The 27,102-nt window shown below is 43.6% G+C and overlaps 1 protein-coding gene across 1 annotated transcript in view; it reads right to left on the bottom strand.

Moving 5' to 3' along the window:
- Positions 1-26,885, bottom strand: part of LOC126235913 (galactoside alpha-(1,2)-fucosyltransferase 2-like) — a 328,380-nt gene extending 301,495 nt beyond the window's left edge. Inside the window, exon 1 of the mRNA XM_049944868.1 lies at positions 26,759-26,885. The gene's annotated coding sequence lies outside the window, so the exon portion shown is untranslated. The remainder of the gene's footprint in view (positions 1-26,758) is intronic.
- Between the last annotated feature and the right edge of the window lie 217 nt (positions 26,886-27,102).

The following is a 27,102-nucleotide window of genomic DNA, read 5'->3' as shown; positions in this document are numbered from 1 at the left end:
TTCGCCCAGAATAGCTAGCGGCTTATCCTAACACTGGTTCTTGTTAACTGGACTGAATCGTAGAATTTAAATTCCCACTTTAGTTTTCACCAATGATTACTTTTTCCAAGATATACTTGAAAAGTAATGGAGAGAGTCCATCAGTTTGTCTCACCCATGTTTTACTTTCAAAATGATTGTTCAAAACCTGAAATTCATTGAAATCGGAAATGGCAAACTATGTCTCAGCATCGTACGGTGATTTTACCCGATGTTATTTCCTAGGTTTTCAGCAGTATTCGCTTTAAACGTCTCACAACAAATTTGGTAGTGTCTTCCGCAATCGCAGAGATATGCGACGGACCGCTATCGCGTTCATTTCCGCACGCTTCAAAGCAGAGCAGTGGTCTTAAAGATCGCAGTGCCGGAGAGTTGAGCGGTGGAGATCTCGTAATCAGGAGGGGACCATATAGTTGTACGATATTTCAGACATTCGCTTTCACTTCACTCGTCAGCGCTTTGCTCAAGGCTGACAATTTAAATGCCTCTTGTTGTATATGATGCAAGCAGGGTGTGATACAAAGAGATCAATTGCACTTTGCTATTAGTCAGGTCGCTGGATAATTTTTGAGCCTTCTGAGAATGAATATGAATGACGTACAGAGTGGCATAAGAACGGTAGGAATCGTGTCTGATGTGCTAATACACAAGACTGTGCAAGGCAAGGAGATGTGCTGGCGTGTCTTTTCTTTTATGTTGTCGTGGAGGAGGTCAAGAGGAATGCAGTGTCCAGGGGAGCATCATAAATCGCGGTCACTTCAGTGTGATCACGTCTCATTCTTTTAGTTACGTTCTGCACTATACTGTAGCAGTTCTTTCGATACATGGGTCATGTTTCATAAAGCTATGCGATACTTACTTTCGTCGCTAAGTTTTGCACGCTATTGTAGTAGATTCAAATTCAAATGGCTCTAAGCACTATGGGACTTAACATCTGAGGTCATCGGTCCTCTAGACTTAGAACTACTTAAACCTAACTAACCTAAGGACATCACACACATCCATTTCCCGGGCAGGATTCGAAACTGCGACCGTAGCAGCAGCGCGGTTCCAGACTGAAGCGCCTAGAACCGCTCGGCCACAGCGGACGGCATTGTAGTAGGTCGCAGGCAATAATACAAGATGGGGATAATCTGTACTCAACCATGGAACGTGTGACACGTTTATGCTTACATGTGATGTAACGCAGTTCGCGAGAAATGATGCACAGATCAACAACAGAAAAATGTAGAATCCACAATAAAGATTCTTTGTATATATCCCGAACCGAAACTGAAGGCTGTTAAGAGCGGAGGACTCCTGCCTGGCTGCAGGGTGGCGTTCAACGAAAAACTGAACAGGTTTCCAAACTTAAATGTTAATTAGACATGTCAATGAAATTACAGAGTTTCGTGAGTTATAAGAAAACAGATTTCTCGACATTGTGTAACGAGGGAAAGTCTCAATTGGTTCGAAGAGCCTCAGCAGTTTTTTGTTTGACAAACCTGTAATTTCTAGAGTGGTGTATAGGATTAAACACTACGCCGGAGACATGCATCGAACTAAAACACATTGTGGCCGTACTCTAAGGAACAGGATCAAGGCAACGGCTATACAGTTACAGCGTTGGTATAGTAATAGTGGCTGACAGAACTGATGAAATAAAGCTCCTCAGATATGTACAGAAGAAACATATGTATGTTTAACCACAAGAGTTGCGAGGGATTTGACATGTATTGTACAAAGGAAAATTAATCTAGCTGGACATGAATTGATTTCTAGTCTTTGAATTAACGATGGAGTAACCAATTATAGGGATCTGCTTCCGAGAGACGGGGCTATTTTTAGGTTGAATTCCAGCGACGAGAGACAATGGAGCGGAGGTGTTTTTAGAAGCAGACAGCATTCAAGCGTTCTGCTGGAGAACGCTTCCCCTTGTCTTGCCAAGAGCATCTAAAAGTAGAGGGACACACATCAGACTGAAAGTAGCTGATGTTTACCGGAGCTTTACGATTGAATACGTCACCTTTGATCGCTGTACATTAACGCCCTGCAAGCCGCAGTATGGATGGACGAACAAGGGTAGGGCTACCGATACCTCTTTGCATGAGTCGAGGTTTCATTGAATTTCGAAGTCGTGATCTACAAATGGGAAGTAAACCGGTGGAAAATAAAAACTGGACACAGTATTTACAAGGTTCACTGATGGAGACGAGTACAAACTTTGACTTCAAACGCTCTGCTACGATCTGTGTACCTAGTCTGAAATACGTGAGCCCCTAAAACCTGTCTTCCACTTTATGAAAGAGAAATGTAATGCTTCCGGCGTCAAGCGGGGTAGCGATGTCTATAGACAACTTTGGGCCGCATCGCCGAGCACATTTATTGCTGTTAACTGAATTTCATTGAGGCCGTAACGTCCGAGAAGCTGAGCGGTTCTTACAAAGATTTGCTCAACATGTACATGACGGCATACAATGGTGAGGGTTAACATTATGATCTGGTAGAGACTTGGTGTGTGGCGTGGAAGGAACGTACATAAGCGAATCAGAGAAGAATGGGAACATTCTAGTGGCGATACCGGCCGGAAATGTGGATATTCACTGAAACAAGCGACTTCCGAAGAGGGCAGACTGCACAGGGCGACATGCTTCTCGGAAACGGGAAAGCTGGTCGTTTGTACGCATTTATTGGAAGTAACCAATGACGGTGAGACCAGGAGCTCACACAAGGTGCTGGACGTCAATGCCCATCACAGAATGTCGAGGTCGGAAGCGTGCAGTATAGGCGGCGATCGGTGACAGATCTGACGACGAATACAAAGCTGGTGCCAGTGGTGCAGGTACAAGAGTTTCGGAGTACACTGTTGAGCATAGGGTTCCGAAACAGATGACTCGTGTTTCCATGTTGACCAAACGGCGTCGTGATTACGATTGCAGTGGGCACGAGAAGATGGAGATTGGACAGCGGATCAACAGAAACGTGTTGCCTGGTCGGATGAATAACGCTCCTCGTTGCATCAGGGCGATTGTCCTGCCCGGATAAGCCGTCGTCCAGGCGAACGTACCCTATACCACATTACTACCCCCACCGTCTAGCATCCGTCGTTTGGTGCACGTTTCGAACATACCTCTGGAAGCCTACCAAGGACCTGTCGAGTCCACATCACTGTCGAGTCCATATCACTGTCGAGTCCATATCACGCAGAATGTCTGTCGTATTGTGTTTCGAAGGTGAACCATTACGCTATGACGCAGGAGGCCATAGTCTTTGAGCTCATCATTTTACACTTCTACCGCTGGTCCAATTAAGTGCACATGAGTAGTCGTTATCTTATCTATTACTCAAGCGATCTACCTTATCAGCACTCAAGCGTAAGTTGCGGCATGGTGCTACACCGTATCTGTATATACTGGGTGGTATATAGGATCGTGTTTCTGGGATGGAAGGAAGACTGGGTTTAATGTCTAGTCGACATCGATGTCAATAGAGACGGGGCACAAGCGCGGAGTGTGGCAAGGAAATAGGCCGTGCACTTTCAAAGAAACTGTAGTGTTTCTAAGCAACTACTTGCGGTATAGACGGTTTCCATGTTCTATTCATGCATGTTGCGTGCAACGAAATTTTTAAATGTGGTTTAGCAATTGGAAGACACCTGTACTATGTACATTTAAAACACGTGAAAATATGTATAATTTAATAATTTTCTGCTTATCACAAAACTCTGTGGACGCCTAGCATGAAAAGGTGAAACATGTTTGCTGCACACAAATAGATACATATTTAAAAGACGGAATTTTGTTGTCTGTATGTTGCTCTAATTTGCAACCTTCATTACCCATACCACTGTCCGATCCTGAATAAATTCTCCGTATGGAAAATGATGAACTGCCACTTGGCGCGTAGTGAACAAGCGTTCGAAATTGTATTATTTGTATGTCTTTTACTGTGAGAATCGTTTTGTATCTTATTTGATTTGTAGTGTCTACCGATTATGATCAGTTTTATATTGGTCTGTGTTAATAAACTAATGATCTCTGTGTTGTAAGTTTTCTAACGTTGACATTCGTGATTCTGAAGATTCTTTGATCTAAACTAGTAATGAAACAAAATATAAAAGCAAAGTCTGATGCAAAGCCTACAACATCAATAAATTCGATGTCATTTGTCACGAGGCAGATCGCAGTATTAACTCACAGTCCAGGAGAAGTTAAGGTTGAATGTAGGCTAGAACTGGAGACGAAAAGAGAAGTAGTATGAGGTCATTTTAGTGTGGCAACCCAAAATCCTCTAGTAACTGTCTCGAAAGGGAACTGACAATGTGTATGTCTTTGCCCGCTGGCATGGACCATAGCTTCCCAAATTATGACGAGAACGTGCATCAAACTTCCCCGCATCACTGTCAGTGGAACAAATTTAGAACAATTTGTCTACTCTCTTGCCTTTGTTAAATGAAACAATGATAATAACTTACTGCGACTTAGGTACTTATTAGATTTCCATTATTACATTTGCAATCAATCAACGAAGATGGAAACAATGTCTAGTGCTCAATTACTGGTGATTATTATGATGATGACAATCGTATGGCTTTGGTGGCCAAGGAGTCCCCACCAGGGGAAGTTCGGCCGCCGAGGTGCAAGTCTTGAAAACTGACGCCATACTGGGCGACCTGCCAGGCAGTGAGATGAAGACAACGTAGTGCGCAGTCACCGAGTGGAGAAACTCTTCGACCCGGTGGGTAATCGAACCCTGACACGCTGCGTGGCCGTCACACGCACTGACCCTTCAGCCAAGGGAGCGGACAGAACTGATGAAGTGTACAGTATTAACACGTCACGCTACATGCACTGTGTACTACTTCACTCACTGAAGAGGCGCAAAAGACTTCATTAGACCAGCGTCTTGCACGGAGCCGTTATAGTTAATTACGCAGCTTTTACAAATTTTATAATTAGCGGAGTCAATTACCGTAAACGCCTACGCAGCAGAAGTGAAGATTGGGACACACAACCTCGGCAAAATAGAAATTAAGTTTTTGTGATTTCTCATTCCTTCCCGGCGGGTTTGTTGTAAAAGCTTTTTACGAGTTTGCCGCGAGATAACATTATGTCTGTCCCGTAATATTTCATCCAAGCAACTGTTCAATATCTTCAGGTGGTTACGAATGTAACTAATACAAGATGGTCTACCATGCTTGCTTGCTACTCTTCCGAAGTTACCTTTTTTTATTACTATTCAGTATCCAGGATAAAATCAAGTAAGATATTTGCAGCGATCCGAAGTACACTCACGTCTTTGTCATCTGTGTGGCGAGTGGCACCGTATCGAACTACCTTCGTAAATTTAAGAATTAAAATTAGGTATTGTCCCCATTAGCCTACATGCATGATTTCCGAAATATAGTGCGCCAACAGCGTTAACTGGTTTTCCACGCGAGTGCTGCTCCCTAAATTCGTGTCATTATGTCGAGACAAAATTTTCTCTTTATGTACGTCATTATTTTCAGGATCAGAAATTTTTCTACTTTCGTGCAACAAACAAACGTTGAAAACAATACAGGAAAGACGGAGCTTTTTGAATACTTCATTGTTTCATGCGTCATTATCACTGCCTATTTATTCGAAAAGCTCTTGTTTTGTTGTTTCGTGGCTAGTAACCTTTCCATTCGAGGGAGAAGCAAGATGATAATCTCGGCAATAGCCCTCGGCGACAACTACTAGAATAAGGACGCTAAATATTAGGATGGTGCAATAAGCTCGTAGCGTTTTTGAAAGTTCCTGGCAGATTAAAACTGTGTGCCGGACCGAGACTCGAACTCGGGACTTTTGCCTTTCGCGGGCAAGTGCTCTACCAACTGAGTTACCCAAGCACGACCCACGACCCGTCCTCACACAGCTTTAATTCCGCCAGTACCTCGTCTCCTACCTTCCAAACTTCACAGAAGCTCTCCTGCATACCTTGCAGAACTAGCACTTCCGGAAGAAAGGATATTGCGGAGACATGGCTTAGCCACAGCCTGGGAGAAAATCTCATTCTCGTAGCGTTTTTGTTTGTGTGTTGGTATACCCGTTGCTATGAGTTTATTTATCGCTTGTCAGTTATTATTTACAGTTATCTGTTGCTTTTTGAGTTTACATGTTCTCATTTTGTCATTTGGAGATAGTAAGTGGAGCTGTGGACGCTAGAAAATGGATTTCCAAGTGCAGAAATCGGAACATTTCCGACATATTCTTCTGTTTGAGTACAAAAGAGGGGTGACAGCAGCTGAGGCAGCCAGAAACATTTGGCCATGTGTGGGGATAATGCCATTGGATATAGCACTGTAAGAAAATGGTTTTTTCGTTTTAAAGAGGATCGTTTTGACTTTAGTGACTCTCCGCGTTCAGAAAGACCTTCGAGATTTGATGAAGATCGTTTAAACGAATTAAATCACAATGTTGAACGTCAGTGCACTCGAGAACTGTCAAATGTTATGAACTGTGTTCGTTCCACCATCGTGCGACATTTGCATGCAGTGGGAAATGTTCAGAAATGAGTGTATTGGTCCGGTATGCTCTAGGCAAAGCACAAAAATCAGCGGATGGCCATAAGGGCATCTCAGTTTGCTCGTCATCAACTCGCTCGTGAACAACACCGATCATTCCTATACGGTGTCGTTACTGATTACGGTAAATAATTTTTATATGCTAACGTAAGGAAAAGAAAGGATGGTTGATCCCAAACAAAGCAGCAACTCCCTGTACAAGTACCTGCGCGCATCCACAAAAAGGTAACGGTTTGCATGTGATGGAACGGCGACGGTGTGATCTTCTTCAAACTGGTTCCCCAAAGTGTAACCATCACTGCTGCCACTTACTGTCAACAACAGAGACATCTTGCAGACGGACGAACAACGACCAGGGAGACTGTGCGAGGTGAGGTTACTCCACAACGTCAGCCCGCATTCAGCCAGACTGACATAAAACGTTACGCAGGAGTTCGGTCATTCCGCATCCGCCTTATTCACCCGACCTTGCGCCCTCAGTTTTTCACATAGTCTGCTCTTTATTGAACAGCGTTCAAAGAGATTCCTTTCTCAATTTCTCAGGAAGTTCGTTCTTCAATGAGAGAAGAGTCAAAATATGCGAATATTTGTCTCCGGTAATCCGTAGACATTCAATCGTTTCTGAAAAAAACGACGGCCAAAGTTTTCGAGGAATTTTCAAGGAACTTTATGTGCTTTTTACCGCCCTATATCTTCAGACGAAATGGTGGCTAAGTGGTTAGCCTCGCGCCCCCTGTTCGAAACCCGATTATTTATTTATTTATTTATATCTCGAAAACTTTGACAGTCGGTTTTTCGGTTTTTCAAAAAACGATCGAGTATCTGCGGATACGCTGAGGCACGTGTTCGTTGATTTTGACCCTTCTGCCACTTAGAGAAGTTTCCTGGAAATCGGGTTGCGGCACTCGCCGTGTTCTCCTCGTAAGCTGAAGAGATGACTATGCAAAGAAGTAGCTGGATTGTGGACCTAAATGTTGCAAATAACTCATTTTTTATTTTCACTGTGGTTTCCAATTTACGACCGACTGGACCTTGAAAAAACAAAATAGCCCTCATAGTTCTGTAGTGGAGGGGACGAGTGCGGTAGTAATTGAAGGAGGAGATCAAAGCTCAAATACGGATGAAAGTGCAACAATTATCCAGATATGAAAAGAATTGCACGAATAGTAGTCTGCTAACGACAAATAGATCCTTAATAACGCGAACATCCTAACACTTACGTGAAAAAAACTTGTACATTTTCTATTCGTTAAGCATATTTATTAAGGAATAGCTTTCTTCATATGTTTCTGAAAAATTTTAAAAAATATTTTCCAATGGTTGCTTGAGAAGATACCGACACATCTGTTACAACAAAGCGTTTGGTTCCTAATGTGTCAATTCCCTGTGCGCTCACGGAACTCCTAGTACAACCGTTAACACGAAACGCTTTGCCTGCTTCGCCCCTGTTAATAAGAACAGCCGACACTTAGTTTAGAGACGGAACGTTACTGGAACAATATGGGACAAAGCAGGTGGTTGAACCAGCGAGCTAACGTCACTGTTTAGCAGTTCCCTGCGCCCGCGACGTATTTTCTCACCTATAAATCCTTCTAACAAGAATCTTGTTAGCATTTGACACAGGCGGAACATAAAGAGCAAACGTATACGCCTACAGCGACGATCGGTAAGACGCGTATAACAGAGTAGCGTTAGCAACACTAAACGTTATCACAGCGGATATTTAGTTGCATCAAATGAGACGACTCCGAATGCCAAAACAATCATGCTATGAGCAAGGTGCTGCTGCAGCAGCTTATCACTTGGAATGTACTGTAAATAAACCACCTCTGTCGCAACTGAAATGGTGTAATCACAATCGGTTTCGAACTGTTACTCTATTTTCAGGCGTATACGCACTGTTTAATTGGATCTTTGCCTAAACACACAACGTAATTACATGTTAGTACGTTGGCTCTTGTTCCATAAAGAACCGAACGCCATATTTTCGTAGGCAGGCCTCCCTGAGCTACTCTTTCTAAAATATGGTTCCCAGTTGCTTATGGAGCCATATTCCTTGTACCTGTACGCAGACTGAGTTGCGTGTGTAAGCAAAGGTCTAACACAATAACATATTCAGAACCAGCAGCGTGTACTCAGGCATTCCCACCGCAGCAGAGGTGGTTAACTGACAATATATCAAACAAAAGCATTCGTTATCATTCTCGAAATGGAACTACCCACATGAGCAATAAGAGAGTTCAGCTACAAAAACTGGGCATTGTTATTTTCCGTGCTGAGAAATATCACAAGACGGAAGAAGAGAACATGGCGAAGGTGCTGAACGAACTCCAGTAGCATTCGCCGCAAGAGAGGCTAACTGTCAAAATTTCGAGAGTGTACGTCACAAGAGGATGTAGGAAACAAACTCCTTCCCTCCAGGTACATCACTCACAACGACAATAACAACAAAATCTGAGAAAATATAGATTATACGACGATGTTATGACAATATTCTTGTGTAAACGCCATTAGCAAATGACACAGAAAGATAGCAAAATGGAGGAAAAAAGAAGAATGGAGATAAAATGAGAATGAGGTAAAATAAAAACGGGGGAGGAGGAATAATGGGGAAAAAATTACAAAAAAGAAAGTATAGAAAGATGAAAGCAAGGAAAAAAGAAAAACTGCGAAGGAGAAGAAGCAGCAGTAGAACAGCAGCTACGAAGAAAAGCAGCTATAGAGAAGGAAAGTAGCCATGAAGAACAGAAACAGCAGAGGAGAAGAAAATAATCTACAATGATGCACAAAAAGTGAGACGTACAAAAGTAGGATAGTAACGAAGTAAGAAAGTAAAATAGTGACAAAGTCAGGAGAAAGTGATGAAGGAAGAAATAAAGAATGAGGAGGATGGAAAGAATTGAAGAATGGAGAAAAACAGACGAATGGAAAAAGTGACGACAGTGGAAATGACGACGACAATGGTAATAATGGCGGCAGCAGAAAGAATGGCAGCAGTCGAAAGAATGGCGACGGTGGTAACAACACGGGAAACTCAAGAACCGTGAGAATCGAAGAATGGAGAGAATGAAAGAATAGAACAAATAGAAACAATAGGGTGGATGAAAGAAAGGGGAGAGTGTAAAAAATTGAATTTTCTCGTTTTGAGAATACTGAAAGGCGAGCTGTTTTAACAGCCAAGAGCGCATCAAATACTTCTTCACTTAAGACAACCAGTTTCGACAGACTTTGCTGTCATCTTGAGGTCTAAAAAAAATCTTTTGTTGTAAAACAAATTCATTTTACGCTGAGCCGGCCAGAGTGGCCGAGCGGTTCTAGGCGCTACAGTCTGGAACCGCGCGACCGCTACGGTCGCAGGTTCGAATCCTGCGTCGGGCATGGATGTGTGTGTGATGTCCTTAGGCTAGTTAGGTTTAAGTAGTTCTAAGTTCTAGGGGACTGATGACCTCAGAAGTTAAGTCACAATAGTGCTCAGAGCCATTTGAACCTTTTTTTTTTTTTTTTTTTACGCTGAACCTCAAGCACAAGGCGTCAAGTAGATAAAGATCAGCACATTATAAAAGGTTTGTCATCGCTAAAATATTTAAAAACATAAAGCAACTTGTGCAAAAGGCCATGTCCGTATAAATATTGCTCCCATATGCTTGGTACATCATACAAACACAATCAATGTAAGAATCAGATGGGAGCAATATGTATATGGACATGGCATTTTGTACAAGATGCTTTATGTTTTTAAATATTTTAGCGATGACAAATATTTTATAACGGTTGATTTTTATCCACTTGACATTTTGTGCGTGAAGTTCAGCGTAAAATGAATATGTTTTAAACCAAAAGTTTTTTTAAGACCTGAAGACCTGAGGATGACAGCAAAGTCTGCTGAAACCGGTTTTCTTAAAGAAAGAAATGTTTGATGCGGTCTTGGCTGTTGAATATTTTTTAACACTGGGAAAAATAGGGACAATGGAAGAAGAGAAAGAGTTGGAAAAGTGGAAGAATGAGAATAGGAGGAATGTAAGGATGTAAAGAGTGGAAGTACAGTAGTGAAGAAGTAAATGGAAGAATGGTGAAAATGAAGGAATGGAAGGAACGAAGAAGAAGGAAAGAAAGGAGAGACGGGAAAAATTGAAAGGGAGAAAGAGGAGAAGAAAGGAGCATTGGACGTAAGAAAGAGTGGGCACCTAACTGACAAATCCCTAAATTACTCTCCCCTACACCGTCGTGTAGTGTGTGGCAGGGTCGCTATGTTTGCTTCTGTTCACCGAGGATCCCTGCCGTATGCCGCCTCTAATCGCCCGTTCGTTGCCCCAAACAGATCGCAGTCGCTTAACCTTGACTGCCTGACGGAGAAAATTGCCGTAGTGTGAGTAATCTCGGCGGTATCCAGTGCGGAAGGCTGCGTCATGTTCCGGCCTTCCTCGGCCTTGCCTGAGCGACGAGGCGTAGGCGCGAGGACCCTGCCGCCAAGCCAGTGGCGAGTGGGCGCTTGGCGGTTGCCCGGTCGCCAGGCTTTTAGCGAGTGTTAACGCAGGCGCCGTAGGTGTCAACCAGCGCTCGTCTGCGTCACCAGAACTTTCCGCACAGAGGCCGTGCACGACAGCAAAGGCTCTTGCTTCAGAAAAAACTGGGAGAAGTTTCTCAGAGAGGGAAGCAATAACAACGAGGCCACAGGAGACGGAGTACAAGGTCGGTTGTGGCACGGATGGCAAAGAAAACCAGCGGTACCTTTTTGAAGGGAAGTATTAAAGCATTCACTTAAATCGATTAACTGAACTTGTGGGAACCCTGAAACAGGATATCTGGATGGAGATTAGATTCCCGATCATGCGCTATGTGGACCCAGAGTCTTAACCCTTGCATCAGCCCTCTCGATTGTTCAAGTCAATATTTACACATAAATTCAGCAACTCGCCATATAGTGTGCAGCGGAGTGTATTTCTGATACCGCAATCATTTCCCGCTCCGACACCCTTACCTATTCCATTCGCGAATGTCGGGAAGCTTCCGCACGAACTAAAATTTCTCTGTTTTTCCTGTGAGAGCATTTTGTGAATTGTAAGTGGGAGAAACATATGTTACCTGACTGAAGTATGATCCTAGAACTGTATCAGTAGCCTAAATCTCCCCATTCTACAGAAACCCTCTCTTATGCGATTAATATCTCCGTTACGCACCTGCACTTATTTAACGAACTCGTGGATATACGTGCTACACTTTTTCGTATCTTCTCTGGCTTTTCTATTCATTCCAGCGGGTAGAAGACCACCAATTGGAGAGCAATACTTAAGAAGTGTGTCGTTGAGGGTGTATTACATGCACATGGCATATGCTTTCCTTGCAACGAATGTTAGGTTGTCGGTTCACTTTAGATCGCTCCGGACACTCTCTTGAGCGAAATTAGTGTGGAGAGCTGCATCAATCCAGTCTTTTGACTTGGGACACAACAACAAGAAAGAAATTTGTATTAGGGCGCAGCATCACGCCAACAAAAATTTTAATGAAATTAAATGTGAATGTTTGGAAGAAAAGCAATTTTGTTCTCAAGATACCTTGTTCGACAGGTTTTAAACCGGTATTTGACGAAGACAGTGGGGCAATTCTGCTCCTTTCATCACATATTTCTCATAGGAACCTTGAAATTAAGAGAGATAATGGCGTTTTTCGGGACATCCAGAAAGTTATTTTTCTCTGGGTCCAGAAGTGAATGGAATAGGCTGGAAAAGTTTTGATATAAGTAGTAAGTGCCCTCCACTACGCACTGCATAGTGCCTTGTGAGTGTGGATGTAGATGTGGACGCCATGCACCTCGATCGAACAATGGTTTCCTCGTCCGTGACGGTAGAGTATTGATTGACCCAGCTCTCGCAAATTCGCGGAAAGGTTCAAATGGCTCTGAGCACTATGGGACTTAACTTCTGAGGTCATCAGTCCCCTAGAAATGAGAACTACTTAAACCTAATCTGCGCAGATTATGGTGGGCGCAGTTACCAGAGCGGTAAAGGCAGCTGTTCCAACCAGGAGGAGGGCCATGGCGGCCTCCCCGTCACCATGGTCAGCTGAACTTGAGGAAATGCGTCAGTCTGTCAGAAGGCTGAGAAGGCACTACCAGCGCAGTGTCGTCTGGTGGGAAAAGCAAAGATAGTTACTGCAATACCGGGAGGCAAAAGAGCAATTTCAAAAAGAACTAAAAGAAGTCAGAACACGCAGTTGGGAAAGATATGTACTGGACCAGTTGGCCTTGGACCCATGGGGAGCACCCTACAAATTAGTTAGGGAGAAGATCCGATCCCCAATGATGCTATCAACGGTCAGGCACGGGGATGGGATGACGGATTCCTGGCAGGTGACTGCCGAGGTCCTTCTCCGATCCCTGCTACCTGATGACGACGAGGCCAGCGACACGGAAGGCCAGTCCCAGCTACGAAATGAAGATTCAGACAGAATAGCTAACGACAGGGCAGTCTACCCCTTCTCCGAAGAGGAGGTGGCTAGCCACATCAAAACACTAAAAACAGGGAAAGCCCCCGGCCCAGACTGCATTGTGGCGGAGGTGGTGCAGTTCCTGGCACCCCAACTGGTGGCGCCACTAACCCAGCTATACAATGAGTGCCTAAGACAGGAAAAATTCCCGAAAATCTGGAAAGAGGCAAATGTTGTAATTATCAAAAAGGGACCCGACAAGGACCCAGCGGATGTTAAGTCCTATAGACCGATGTGCCTACTGGACATCCTTGGGAAATTACTTGAGAAATTGCTAGCTGACAGACTGACTGCACATCGAGTGCTGTGCGGGATGAGTGGCAGGCAGTTCGGCTTCAGGCCGGGGCGATCGGCAACCGATGCGATCGCTCTGGCGGCTGAGGTCTGCGGCTCTACACCGTACAAGTACGTTTTTGGCATCATGGTTGACATCAGTGGCGCCTTTGACAACCTGTGGTGGCCTTCGCTCTTCTCCTGCTTGCGGGAGAAGGAGTGTCCAGGGTCGCTATATGGTTGCCTGAGGAGCTATTGTGAAGGGCGGGAGGTCTGGCAATCATCCCCTAGCGGCAGAGTAGGAAAATCTATAACTAAGGGATGTCCCCAGGGTTCCGTCTTAGGTCCCCTGTTCTGGGACATCCATATGGAACCACTTCTAGATAGTTTGCAGCAGAGTGAAGAAGTGCTACAGGTGATAGCCTACGCAGATGACCTCCTTTTGCTGGTCGGCGGCCGGAGCCGCGAGGACATCGAGCCAAAAATAGACAGAGCAATGACCAAATTAGAACTGTGGTGTACAAATACTAAGATGACGATCTCACCAACAAAATCGACGTACTTATTACTGAAGGGACAGCTGGTAAGGAACCCTATGGCTCTGAGCACTATGGGACTTAACATCTATGGTCATCAGTCTCCTAGAACTTAGAACTACTTAAACCTAACTAACCTAAGGGCACCACACAACACCCAGTCATCATGAGGCAGAGAAAATCCCTGACCCCGCCGGGAATCGAACCCGGGATCCCGGGCGTGGGAAGCGAGAACGCTACCGCACGACCACGACTCGCTACTTGGGCGTCATTATCGATGAAAGGTGGAACTTCGTAAGGCACATTGAGTCCGTAATCCAAAAAGCACTACAAGTACTTAACAACCTTACTTCCATAGGCCACAAACGATTCCACCTTCCACCGCACCTAATCAAGCTGTGTCACAATAGTATATTAACGTCAATAGTGGGTTACGGATCGGGAGTCTGGGCACATAGGCTGACGAGGGTGGTACCTGCCATGGCAGTGAGAAGAGTACAGAGAAACATGCTGTTAAAATCTATAGGGGCGTACAGAACATCCCCAGGAAGTGCACTATTAATAATAATGGGGCTCTGTCCTTTAGATATAAAAATACGGGAGCAAGCAGCATGGTATTGGGTTAAGAAGGGGAACAACACGAAAATTGAGAATATCCTGGGAGCATTGGTGAGGGACAAGGGAGAAATACGCAGAAGGGATGAGGACTTATGGCAGCAGTCTTGGGAAACGGATGAAACTGGCAGAACAACCTTTGGGTTCCTGCCAAATGTAAAAGAAAGGTTAGGGATGAAGTACTTCGAGCCAACACGGGGTCTAATACACTTTCTCACTGGTCATGGGCCCTACCCGACATACTTGTGTCGGTTTGGGAGAAAGGATACACCCGAGTGTGACTGTGGCGCTTCGGAGGGCACTCCCGACCATGTGGTTTACGAGTGCCCCCTTTTCGATGATGTAGCAGTGACACTAAGACAACAGCTTCCACATAACAATACATACGACTTATTAAGACATGAAGAGACCTTTGAAACACTAAATAGTCTGACAAACGAGGTATCACGGAAAGTACTGACAGCATACTTGAGGGAATTTCACGACTAAAGATAAATACTGAACGTGTCCAATTACCCTGATCCTATACCGCCTGTGCGTGGACAGGTCGACTTTTCAGTTGCAATCCGCCACGTGCAGGACTAGGGGGACCGGGGTACACTGATCTAGACTAAATCACCGGAACTGACGTAGATTAGTACAGTAGTTGCATCATTAGATATAGATATAAAGTTAGGAACCTGCAGCGACAAACAATCTTGGCCTGCCCAGTGTCAGGGGCACGCTCATCGGGGTTAGCTCGATGAGCAGGGCCTAAAGTAGTAGGTTTATATCTACGCTGACACTCCTGTAACGCTGCAGGCAGTCAGGAATTAACAAGTAGGTAAGAAAACTAACAATTAGCAAGTAGTATAGATTAATAGCTGTAGTCTGCCTATTACCCTGTATTGAATCCTGACTGTAGCTCACAATAACTAACATAGTACCATTGTAATAACAACAAAAATAGCTGCTGGATATTTAACATTGTAGTATTATTATGACCCACTAATCATTAAGGTGGTGGGTTCCTTTTGTATAAATATTTTAGATGTTGTCAATAAAGATTTTTTTTAAAAAAATCCTAACCTAAGAACACCACACACACCCATGCCCGAGGCAGGATTCGAACCTGCAACCGTAGCGGTCGCGCAGTTCCAGACTGTAGCGCCTAGAACCGCTCGGCCACTCCGGCCGGCTTCGCGGAAAGTAAAACACATAGTGTGTGCTGGAGTTCTCCGGTCTTCTGCGAGTAGCCTCTGGAGTACACCCGTGCCTCGATCCAAGGCTTTGTGACGCACGCGACGTAATTGCTTCACTCCTGAAGAAAGTGTTTATCGTCAATCTCGGATCTGTTCAGTCAAATTGATGTATCTGAGAATCTATTCCGTGTGCTCGGACTTTCGTTAGAAGTCTGGCAGTGTGGTAGTGTGCCAAATGCTGCTCATAAAATGTTCAATCTTTACTGCACATTACAACACAATTCACAATGAACAGTTTCGGCTTAATGCCATCATCAGATCTGTTACAAAACAGAAAAAACGTTATTATAGCAATAACAGAGTCACTTGTCTCAAGGCCGAGTCTTCAGCAAAAATCTAAGAATACACAACAAGGGTAGCATGGTTGAAAGCCAGAACATACCACTAAGAGTATCCTGAGTTTGCAGACGCAGGTACTGGAGTAAGTGCTAGCGACGGCCGGAGGGCGTTCTATACTTATAAGAACATTAGGTAGAGAGCGCTTGTGTTGAAGTACAAGAGTGACCAACACCATAGTTTCAATGCCTTAACATACGGTGTTGACATGCCATACAATACTGCTCTTTGCAAAAGAGCTGCGATAGCTTTCAAAAAAAACTAATGTTAAAATTGGATTTCGGACAAAAGATGCAATTGGCTATAGGCTGCGCTACAAAGCTGGCAACAACAGCAACACATATTTGGAATGTATGTCTACGAGGTCAACTGCAAGGAGGTTAGACAGAGACCTACTGAAGGAGATGGAGACCTACATACATAGCAAACAGCAAGCACAGTTATTGCTTAATGATATGATGATGACAGTAAGACGAAATAGGTCATTGAGAATCGTGTAGTAATGAGCCATAAAGACTGACGTTTTTCGCTTTATGAAAAACATGATAGCGGCCTTATCTGACCGTGTCAAAAGCTTTCATAAAATACAGGAATGTGGGATCTACCTGTTTCCCTTCAGAGTGTGAACAGAGTTTGTTTAACCTGAATGGCTATTTACGAGGGCTGTTCAGAAAGTAACCTCCGGTTGATTTAAAAAAATACACCAAGTTAAATAAAAATATTTTAATATATACATCTTACAACTACATCTTTGCACTATTTTTCTACATAGTCTCCATAGCGATTGAGGCACTTATCGTATCTCTTCACAAGCTTTGAAATTCCTTCTGCATAAAAATCACCCGCTTGTGCCTGGAGCCAGCCTGTGACCGCATCTTTGAGCTCTTCGTCGTCATCAAACCGCTGTGACCCGAGCCATTTCTTCAAATGCACGAGGAGGTGATAATCACTTGGCGCCAGGTCTGGGCTGTAAGGTGGATGGTTGATAACGTCCCACTTGAAGGACTCAAGAAGGGCCGTTGTTCTGCGAGCAGAGTGAGGACGGGCGTTATCGTGCAAAAAAACGATACCGGAAGTCAGCATACCACGGCGTTTGTTCTGTATAGCCCGTCGTAACTTTTTTATTGTTTCACAGTACACGTCTTGATTAATGGTCGTACCACGTTCCATGAATTCAACCAACAACACCCCTTTGGCATCCCAAAACACCGTTGCCATCAGTTTTCTGGCAGAAAAATCTTGCGAGGCTTTTCTTGGTTTGGTAGGCGAATTTGAATGTGCCCACATCTTTGATTGTTCTTTTGTCTCAGGGTTCACGTACTTAATCCAGGTTTCGTCACCGGTCACGATTCTGTTTAACAATGGTTCTCCTTCGTCCTCATAACGTGACAGAAAGTCTAATGCAGAGGCCATTCTTTGAGTTTTGTGGTGGTCGGTAAGAATTTTGGGCACCCATCGTGCACAGAACTTACGGTAACCCAATCTTGCTGTCACTATATCGTACAAGAGAGTCTTAGAAATCTGTGGAAAACCAGTAGACAACTCCAACATTGAGAAACGTCGATTTTCACGCTTTTGCATCAACTGTCTGAACGAGTTCGTCAGTCACCAATGATGGTCTACCACTCCTCTCTTCATCATGAACGTTTTCTCGTCCACTTTTAAATAAACGTACCCATTCACGGACAACTCCTTCACTCATAACTCTTGGTCTGTACACGGCACAAAGCTCACGATGAATAGCTGCTGCAGAATATCCTTTGGCTGTAAAAAACCTTATGACAGCACGCACTTCACATTTGTCGGGGTTTTCTATTGCAGCACATATTTCAAACTGCCACAAAAACTAAACTAGCGCAGGTACGACGTTCACTCGACCACGGCTTGATGCCGACTAGTGGTGGGCAGGATATCGCGTATCTGTTAGAAATCACAGTGACTGAGAACTCACAGATATCACAGTAGCAACTTTACAGAATCTAACTGCGATTTCAGTCACAGTTAGCAGCCGCAAGTAGTATTTCACATTCAAAGACGTGAGCCATCTATTGGTCGAATTTAGCACTGCTTTCTGCGATTTCAGTGACAAGTCGCAACTAAGAGTCGCAAGTAGCATCTAAAAAGCGCGGTTAACAGTGGCATCTGTTGGCCAAAGTTCGTACTACGTCCATCTCTGCGGTACGCTATGGAGTCCAACTGCGATTTCCGTGACAAGTCGCAACTAAGAGTCGCAAGTAGCAACTAAAAAGCGCAGTTAACAGTGCCATCTCTTGGCCGAAGTTCGTACTATGTCCATCTCTGCCATACGGTATCGAGTCTAACTGCGATTTCCGTGACAAGTCGCAACTAAGAGTCGCAAGTAGCAACTAGAAAGCGTGGTTAACAGTGCCATCTGTGGGTCAAAGTTCGTACTGCGCCCATCTCTGCGATTTCCGTGACAAGTCGCAACTAAGAGTCGCAAGTAGCAACTAAAGAGCGCAGTTAGCTCTGCCATCTGTTGAGCAAAGTTCATACTACGCTATTCGCTACCGAGTCAAACTGCGATTTCTGTGACAAATCGCAACTAAGAGTCGCAAGTAGCAACTAAAAAGCGCAGTTAACATACTTTTCCTAGTGCCATCTGTTGACCGACGGACGTACTTCGTAATGAGAGCCTTGTGCCTCACGAGATCGATGTGCTATGTGTGCATATGAAGGGCTTATTTCAATAGTGGTACAAGTCCATTTTTGTTCATTTTGAGATACAGAGTCGTAAAGTTAAATGAGCGCTGAAAAATCTGCAGTTGAGATACCAGAAATATTCAAGCATATGGCTTCTTGCTAGAGACGAACCTTTATTTATGTTTGCTTGTATCATTAATTTCAGAAGCATTATAGACAGAAAAGTGGAGGTAATGGACTTGTACCACTATTGAAATAAGCCTTTCATATTATATGACGACATGCACATTCAGCATCAGTTATGGTTGGTCAAATACTGCTGTGACTCTGAATGTATTATATTAATAAGAAGCAACATTGCCTTTTTCTCCTGAAAATATCAAGTAACGTAACAAATGTGTTTGATTCTGCTTCCAATATGACAGTTTTGGTTAATACTCCACATGCCTACAGGACTTTGCAATGTTAACACAGCAGAACTCAGACATCTGTATAAGTGTAGTGAAATGAAAACAGTCATATGAATGCCTCACTTTTGTTCCGACACAGTTCAAGACTCGGGAGAAAAGTTTAACACCTGGTGTTCTACATGGCAACTTCACACACAAGAACTTTTTGCCGACACTACTACCACCTACATAAGTAATCTTTTCCTGTGTTACTTTCAAGTAATGCACTTAAGCTATTCCCGATTTAACTGGAAGATCTGTACTTCCCACTTTCACATCAAAAGCCTCAAAATGCATATTGTAGACTTCGGGATATGCTACAGGTTAGTGTCACACCAAGATTGTGGAGAAAGGGGGGGGGGGGCGGCATGTCACTCTCCAACAAGTGTTTACCAATAAGTAAGTGGCGGAAAATTACGGGTATTGGACGGCTCAGCATGTGGAAAATGAGATTTTTATTATTCACTCACTGTATTTAACATTTATTATGCCTTTAAAATCGCACAACAACTTCAATAAAACACAGTTTAATCATTCACACACTTATTTCACAATTATTTCACTTTTAAACAGCAAATCCTCTAAGAGCTGTCTTGAATCTCTCAACAGCCTTGATGTGGATAGATACGTACAGCAACCAGTAATCAGAGTCAGAACTGCGTCTGCAAAAACACAAGGATTATTAAACAATTTTTGCTGTCACTAATTACTAGCAATATAATTGACAGAGTAGATTGCTAATATTTGCTATAATGAATGTCACATTTTCAAGAACGATCTCACTGAAGTAATTAAGTCCATCGAAACGCTTAGAAACTAACCTCTCGTCTGACGAAAACGGTCTAAAGACGCAGTGGCAAATTTCTTCAGATCTGCTGACAATGATATTTTGAGTTATCACTTTACTGAGTGACTGAAATGTAGTTCAAGTGCCTGTGAACATAACAATATGTTAGAATTCATTTTCTAAACACGAACTATTACGGTACTGTACGGCTACTTACATATTAATTACACTATTAATATTTTCACAGTTGTTTGTTTAATACAAAATTAAAGCCAACGGAAGAAAAAACGTAAAATATACTTGCCAATGACAGGTTTGTTGCGATGCAATTTTCTGTGTTGACAGATGTAACTTTTTCATATGGTTGTAAGTCGCAGAAATCGCAGGAGTCACAGAAATCGCAGAAATCGCAGAAGTAGCAGAAATCGCAGAAGTAGCAGAAATCGCAGAAGTAGCAGAAATCGCAGAAGTCACAGAAGTAGCAGAAGTCACAGAAGTAGCAGAAGTCGCAGAAATCGCGGAAGTAGCAGAAATCGCAGAAATAGCAGTGGCGGAGGGATACACGACCTATGTTCCTTAACTGCGACTCTTAACTGCGACAAATCACAGTTAAGAATAACAGATACTGAAAAGTAGCATTCACTGAAATCACTGATATCGGAAAATCGCAGTTTAGCCCATCACTAATGCCGACTGACCTGTTGAGTGCGTGAACGCACAGATGGCGTCGCTACTCCCCCCACAACCCGCGCTGTGACCAATCGGAGGTTACTTTCTGAACCGCCCTCGTAGATGTATCCATGAACTTACCGAACAGCGTGGATCGCCACAGCAGGTCGACTTGAGGCTGTGTACGCTGGCCACCTCTCCGGCGGCAAGCTTTTCTTTTATGTGTTGTGCAATATCTAGGGTCCCTCAAATGTAAGGGGTAAGGCTCCTTACTGGGGACACCTTAGTTCACAGGATATCGTGCGAGTAAAGGGGACGCTGAGTTTCTCTAAGCGATGATCTTTATCCGTGCTGATTTGTGGACAGAAACTAAGATTTTACATTCGAACGCAGAACATACCCAAGAATTCTGCAGCAAACTGATGCCAAGAATATAGGCCCGTAATTTTACGGAGCTGTTATTTTATCCTACTGATAGAAAAGAGTCACTTGCACTTTTTTCCAGTCGCTTGGGACTCTCCATTGGACGAGAATACAAGCTAAGTAAGAGGCCATTACCGAATAGTACTCTCTTTAAAACGTAATCGGAATTACATCTGGACTACGTGACTTATTTGTTTTCAACTCTTTCAGCTTTGGGAGGCGGTCATACGATCGTACGTCTGTACGATCCTCCTGCATCGATGATAAGATTGGTCTACGAGTGAGTGAGCGGAAACATTCTCCTCCGAATGCGAAAATATTTTGCTGACGCTGACCTACATAGGTAGAAAGATCATCATAATATAATAAGGGAAATCAGAGCTCGCATGGAAAGACACATGTGTTCGTTTTTTCCGAGCGCTGTACGAGAGTGGAATAATAGACAATTATTACGGAGGTGGTTAGATGAACCCTCTGCCAGACACTGAAATGTGATTTGTAGAGTATCCATGTAGATGAAGATATAATTCCTAGGCTATTGTAACCACACATCATGCAACAGAAAATCAGTTAACAACACTTATTTACATTGAACACATTACTGCACAGAAGATGTACAATATCAGATATTACAGAACACTCCCGTCATTTGATATTGTTAACAGTATATACATGAGCTGGGTCTATTTAGAAATTCATCGGTGGAGCAGACGGAGTTGGTTACCAGTAGATCCTTCCGGCTTCTCTTTAAATGAACTCTACTAGTAGCTAAATCATTTATGGGTGCTGTCAAATTGTGGGTGCTGTCAAGTTGTTGAAAAAATGTGATCCTGACTAATGGATACCTTTCTGTATTAAAGTAAGAGACTTTAAACCTTTTTGACGGTTATCCTCACCTGTAGTATTGATTCCACGAATATATTTGTTGGTTTGAAAATGACAAATATTATTTATGAGAAATTTCATTAAGTAAAAACTTTGGAAGCACTAGTTCGTTACCCAATACCCGAATAGGTCCCTGAAGGACGTTCTACTGTTTACACCAAAAATAATTTTCATTACATCCTTTTGGACCCGGAAAACTTTAGAATGGATTTGATAAGTTACCCCAAAAAAGATCCCGCTTGATATCACGGAATGAAAGGAAGCAAGGTATGCTAGCTTTCTTATTTTTATAACACATATATTTGACAACATCCGTATTCCAAATAATAACTGGTTAAGGCACTTCAGCAGTTCGGTGTTATGCCACTCACAATAGGATTAATGACCAAGCTGTAATTTCAGAAATTTAGCACTGCCGACCTTTCGTAGCTGGTTGTTATAGATTGGACATATATTGGGATACAACAGATAAACAATATCGCAGCAACTGCAATAGCGAAATCGTTTTATTGAACTCTCCATGTTTCTATGGATATTAAGAGCCATTACGCTTCACGTTCTCTGATGCCTCCAAACAAGTATTCTATTCCGACACTTGTTCTAGGGACCGATGAATGTTGAAACTTCGAAATCTATCAAAATGTAATTCAACGTCAGTTTCAATCACACTATAATTCAGCATGAAAACTGTTAGATCTTATCTTCGTTTGCGCAAACATTTGCGACCCATACGGACCCATACGTAAGAAACCGTCCTGAAGCCACAACGCGCTTGACACATACATACGAGTTCAGATGGAAGGAATTTTAAGTCAGACCTAACATGACTGATGAAAGTGTAAAACAAAATCTTTGATTCGGTGTTTTCAGTAGGTGGAATCGCATAGCTTGTAGACACTTACGGAAAGTCACACATCAGGTTGTAAGAGGAACCTTTATTTTTGTAGCACTTTTGAGCATCACAAATCATCTTCAGTTGCGAGAAGTTCTCAAGCGCGGTACCTAGATCACCGTCAACCACAGCCTATATAATGTCAAAAACCATAAGTAAAGATCAGTTCTCAAGCGCGATATCTGTGCAGATACCTAGATCACCGTCGACCACAAGCTATATAATGTCAAAAACCATAAGTAAAGATCAGAATCTGATGTATAAAAGCCAGACATAGTTCTGGAGATCTTGTGTCGTCAATAATAAGACAGTGAGGTGCACACGATTTGTAAATACTTGTGAAGCGTCAGAACACAGCATTATTAGACGTCTGAACCACGACACGTTGTAAGTATTTTATAATTGTACTTGACAGAATGATTTCAACGTGTTAGAGATTAAATATGACTGTAGCTGGTGCTAGATGTTAAGCTGTGAGCTGGACTGCTGTGCTAGTCTGACATGCTACAAAACTAGTCTTTCTGATGCTGTTATATAATCAGATGACACATATATTCTTGACATGTGCTAATGCATGCAGTATGACTTATTACCGTAGGGTGAAAATAAATCGCTTGCATATCGCTATAGATCCGAAGCTGCGATAGTGTCCAAAAGGGAATAAAACAACAGTCAAATGGCGAAAGTGTTAGACAATTCTCAATAGTTTAAAGCATTAGAACACATAGCCTACGTCTTGTTTCGGGTAGCTATGTGTTATAATGCTTTACAAGTACTCCGATGTTGGCTTCGTTATTATTATTGACGACTGTGGATCTACAGTTTTCGTTTTTAGCGTTAAGTAAAGTTTGGTTGAACATGATCTATGTTCCCACATAAATGCTGTGGGTGAAAAACTACCTGCGCCTGATGATCATTTGTGGTAAACCAAAGTTCTACGAGGGTTGGAACTTTAGTTGTGGCAACTATTTATTTACAGCTCGTACAAAATAGATACGTGTTTCAAAGTTTTACTGACCTTCAAAGTAGTCACCAGCACTGTGTGTAACCCGTTGTCAGCAATGTGTAAGTGCCAGTTGTGTTGACAGTTCGAGCGGCGCGGTCTATTGTCCGACGAATTTGTAGCAGTTCTGAAGCGAATGCCGTGAAGTGTTTCCTTCGGTTTAGAAATCGAGTTGAACTCACGAGGTCTTCAATCAGGGGAGAGCAGTAGGTGGTACAGCACATACAGCCCCACCAGTCAAACAAATCAGTAACAGCTTGCACTGTACGTGTTTGAGCATTGTTCTGCAAAATGATGATGATGATGATGGAACGCGTTGTATGGGCGCACGATGGCGAGGTCTTCAGCGCCCGCTCAGTAACAGATTGAGACGGGTGTCAAGAAAATACTCAGAACAGTAAGACAAAACAGAACGTAAAACACAGGTAACAAACTTGGAAAAATATGTGCCTACCCGCATCGAAGAGTGTGACGAAGCATGCCGTCAGCAGTAAAACATGGACAACACAGAAAGGAAGTGGTAGCTGGAGCTAAAACAATATAGCAGATGGAAATGGCTGGCTGAACGCAAGGGAAAAAAGGGAGGAGCCAGCCACTTTGCAACACACTAAAACCTACAGCCTAAAAGTTTAGGCCAGAGTCCAGACACATCACAAAACTTTAAAACCCTACACACACACGTATCATCATTCGATAAAACACAGGGCAGATTCCCATCAACTTGTGCTTCTGCCCTTGCATCACGGTACAAAATGCAGTCTGTTAAAATGTGGCGGACAGAGATGTGCACACCACAAGCATCACAAAAAGGGCTTCTGTCTCTATGCTGTTCATTTTTGAAACAGGGCAGATCCCCATCAACTTGTGAATCTGCCCTTGCATCACGGTACAAAATACAGTCTGTTAAAATGTGGCGGACAGAGATGTGCACACCACAAGCATCACAAAAAGGGCTTCTGTCTCTATGCTGTTAATTTTTGGAACACATCCTACGATCAGCTTAGAGACAGAAGTGATGACACTTTCTGCAGGACCTGACCGTCATTTTGCAGGACAATGCTTAAGCACTTACTGTGCAAGCTGTTACTGATTTGTTTGACTGATGGGACTGCTGAGTGCTATACCACCTACCGCAACTCCCCAAGCTTAAGTCCTCGTGAGTTCAACTCGATTTCTAAACTGAAGGAAACACTTCACGGTATTCGCTTCAGAAATTCTACAAATTCGTCGGGCAATAGACCGCGCCGCTCGAACTGTCAACAAAACTGGCACTGCTAAGAGTATCCTACGACTTCTACATCGCTGACAACGGGTTATACACAATGCTGGTGACTACATTGAAGGTCAGTAAAACTTTGAAATACGTATCTATTTTGTACGAGCTGTAAATAAATAGTTGCCACTATTAAAGTTCCAACCCTCGTAGCACTAAAAAAGGCCTATTGTAACAGCTGGTTGTGCTACAATGTGATTTCTGGAGACAATTGGGTTCTAACACATTCGACAGCAAATTAAAGGTCCCAACTAAAGAACAGCTACTACAGAGTTGACGCGTTTGATAACGTACGTATGTAGTGAAACTCTACATCTGCATCTACAATTATACTCCGCAAGGCATCCAACGGTGTGTGGCGGAGGGCACTTTACGTGCCACTGTCATTACCTCCCTTTCCTGTTCCAGTCGCATATGGTTCGCGGGACGAACGACTGTCGGAAAGCCTCCGTGCGTGCTCGAATCTCTCTAATTTTACTTTCGTGATCTCCTCGGGAGGTATAAGTAGGGGGAAGCAATATATTCGATACCTCATCCAGAAACGCACCCTCTCGAAACCTGGACAGCAAGCTACACCGCCATGCAGAGCGCCTCTCTTGCAGAGTCTGCCACTTGAGTTTGCTAAACATCTCCGTAACGCTATCACGCTTACCAAATAACCCTGTGACGAAACGCGCCGCTCTTCTTTGGATCTTCTCTATCTCCTTCGTCAACCCGACCTGGTACGCATCCCACACTGATGAGCAATACTCAAGTATATGTCGAACGAGTGTTTTGTAAGCCACCTCTTTGTTGATGGACTACATTTTCTAAGGGCACTCCCAATGAATCTCAACCTGGTACCCGCCTTACCAACAATTAATTTTATATGATCATTCCACTTCAAATCGTTCCGCACGCATACTCCCAGATATTTTACTGTAGTAACTGCTACCAGTGTTTGTTCCGCTATCATATAATCAAAAATGGTTCAAATGGCTCTGAGAACTATGCGACTTAACTTCCAAGATCATCAGTCGCCTAGAACTTATAACTAATTAAACCTAACTAAGGACATCACACACATCCATGCCCGAGGCAGAATTCGAACCTGCGACCGTAGCGGTCGCTCGATTCCAGACTGTAGCGCCTAGAACCGCACGGCCACTCCAGCCGGCTATCATATAATCATACAGTAAAGGATCCTTCTTTCTATGTATTCGCAATACATTACATTTGTCTATGTTAAGGATCAGTTGCCACTCCATGCACCAAGTACCTATCCGCTGCAGATTTTCCTGCATTTCGCTGCAATTTTCTAATGCTGCAACTTCTCTGTATACTACAGCATCATCCGCGAAAAGCCGCATGGAACTTCCGACACTATCTACTATGTCATTTATATATATTGTGAAAAGCAATGGTCCCATAACACTCCCCTGTGGCACGCCAGAGGTTACCTTAACGTCTGTAGACGTCTCTCCATTGAGAACAACATGCTGCGTTCTGTTTGCCAAAAACTCCTCAATCCAGCCACACGTCTGCAAGAATACGTAACAGTCCACCTACTTAGTTCGCAGAGAACATCAGTGAACTGATGGTCAGAAAGGCAAACACCTGGAGACACGATGTTTCGAGAGTGCACCGCTATATGTTCGGGTAGCAGGTGGCAGGCCCCCGACACTTACCTCCGCTACTGAAGGGCGTGTCCAGAACGCGGCTGGATCGCGCTGTGGAACAGACGAGGAGAAGGCACGCGCGCAGCTGTTGCCGGCGGTCCAACACGCAGCTGCCGCCTTCTGCACGCGGACGACGACTGTCGACTGTCTCTGGCATAGCCGGCGCGCGGCCTCGGAGTTCCCCTTCCCTTCCCCTCTCCCATCGGGCACTGAAGCGGCCCCGCCCCCCCCAGCAACCGAGCTTGCGGGCAGTCTCCAGTCTCTCGGCACCGCGGTAGCCGGTGGCTGGACAGACAGCTGGTTCAAGCTGTGAAAGCACAGGGGTCACGCCCGCCCGTGGCCCAGTTACAACA

The sequence above is a fragment of the Schistocerca nitens genome, chromosome 2 (assembly GCF_023898315.1).
Source record: "Schistocerca nitens isolate TAMUIC-IGC-003100 chromosome 2, iqSchNite1.1, whole genome shotgun sequence".
Taxonomy (NCBI): domain Eukaryota; kingdom Metazoa; phylum Arthropoda; class Insecta; order Orthoptera; family Acrididae; genus Schistocerca; species Schistocerca nitens.
This window is presented reverse-complemented; position numbering and strand designations above follow the sequence as displayed.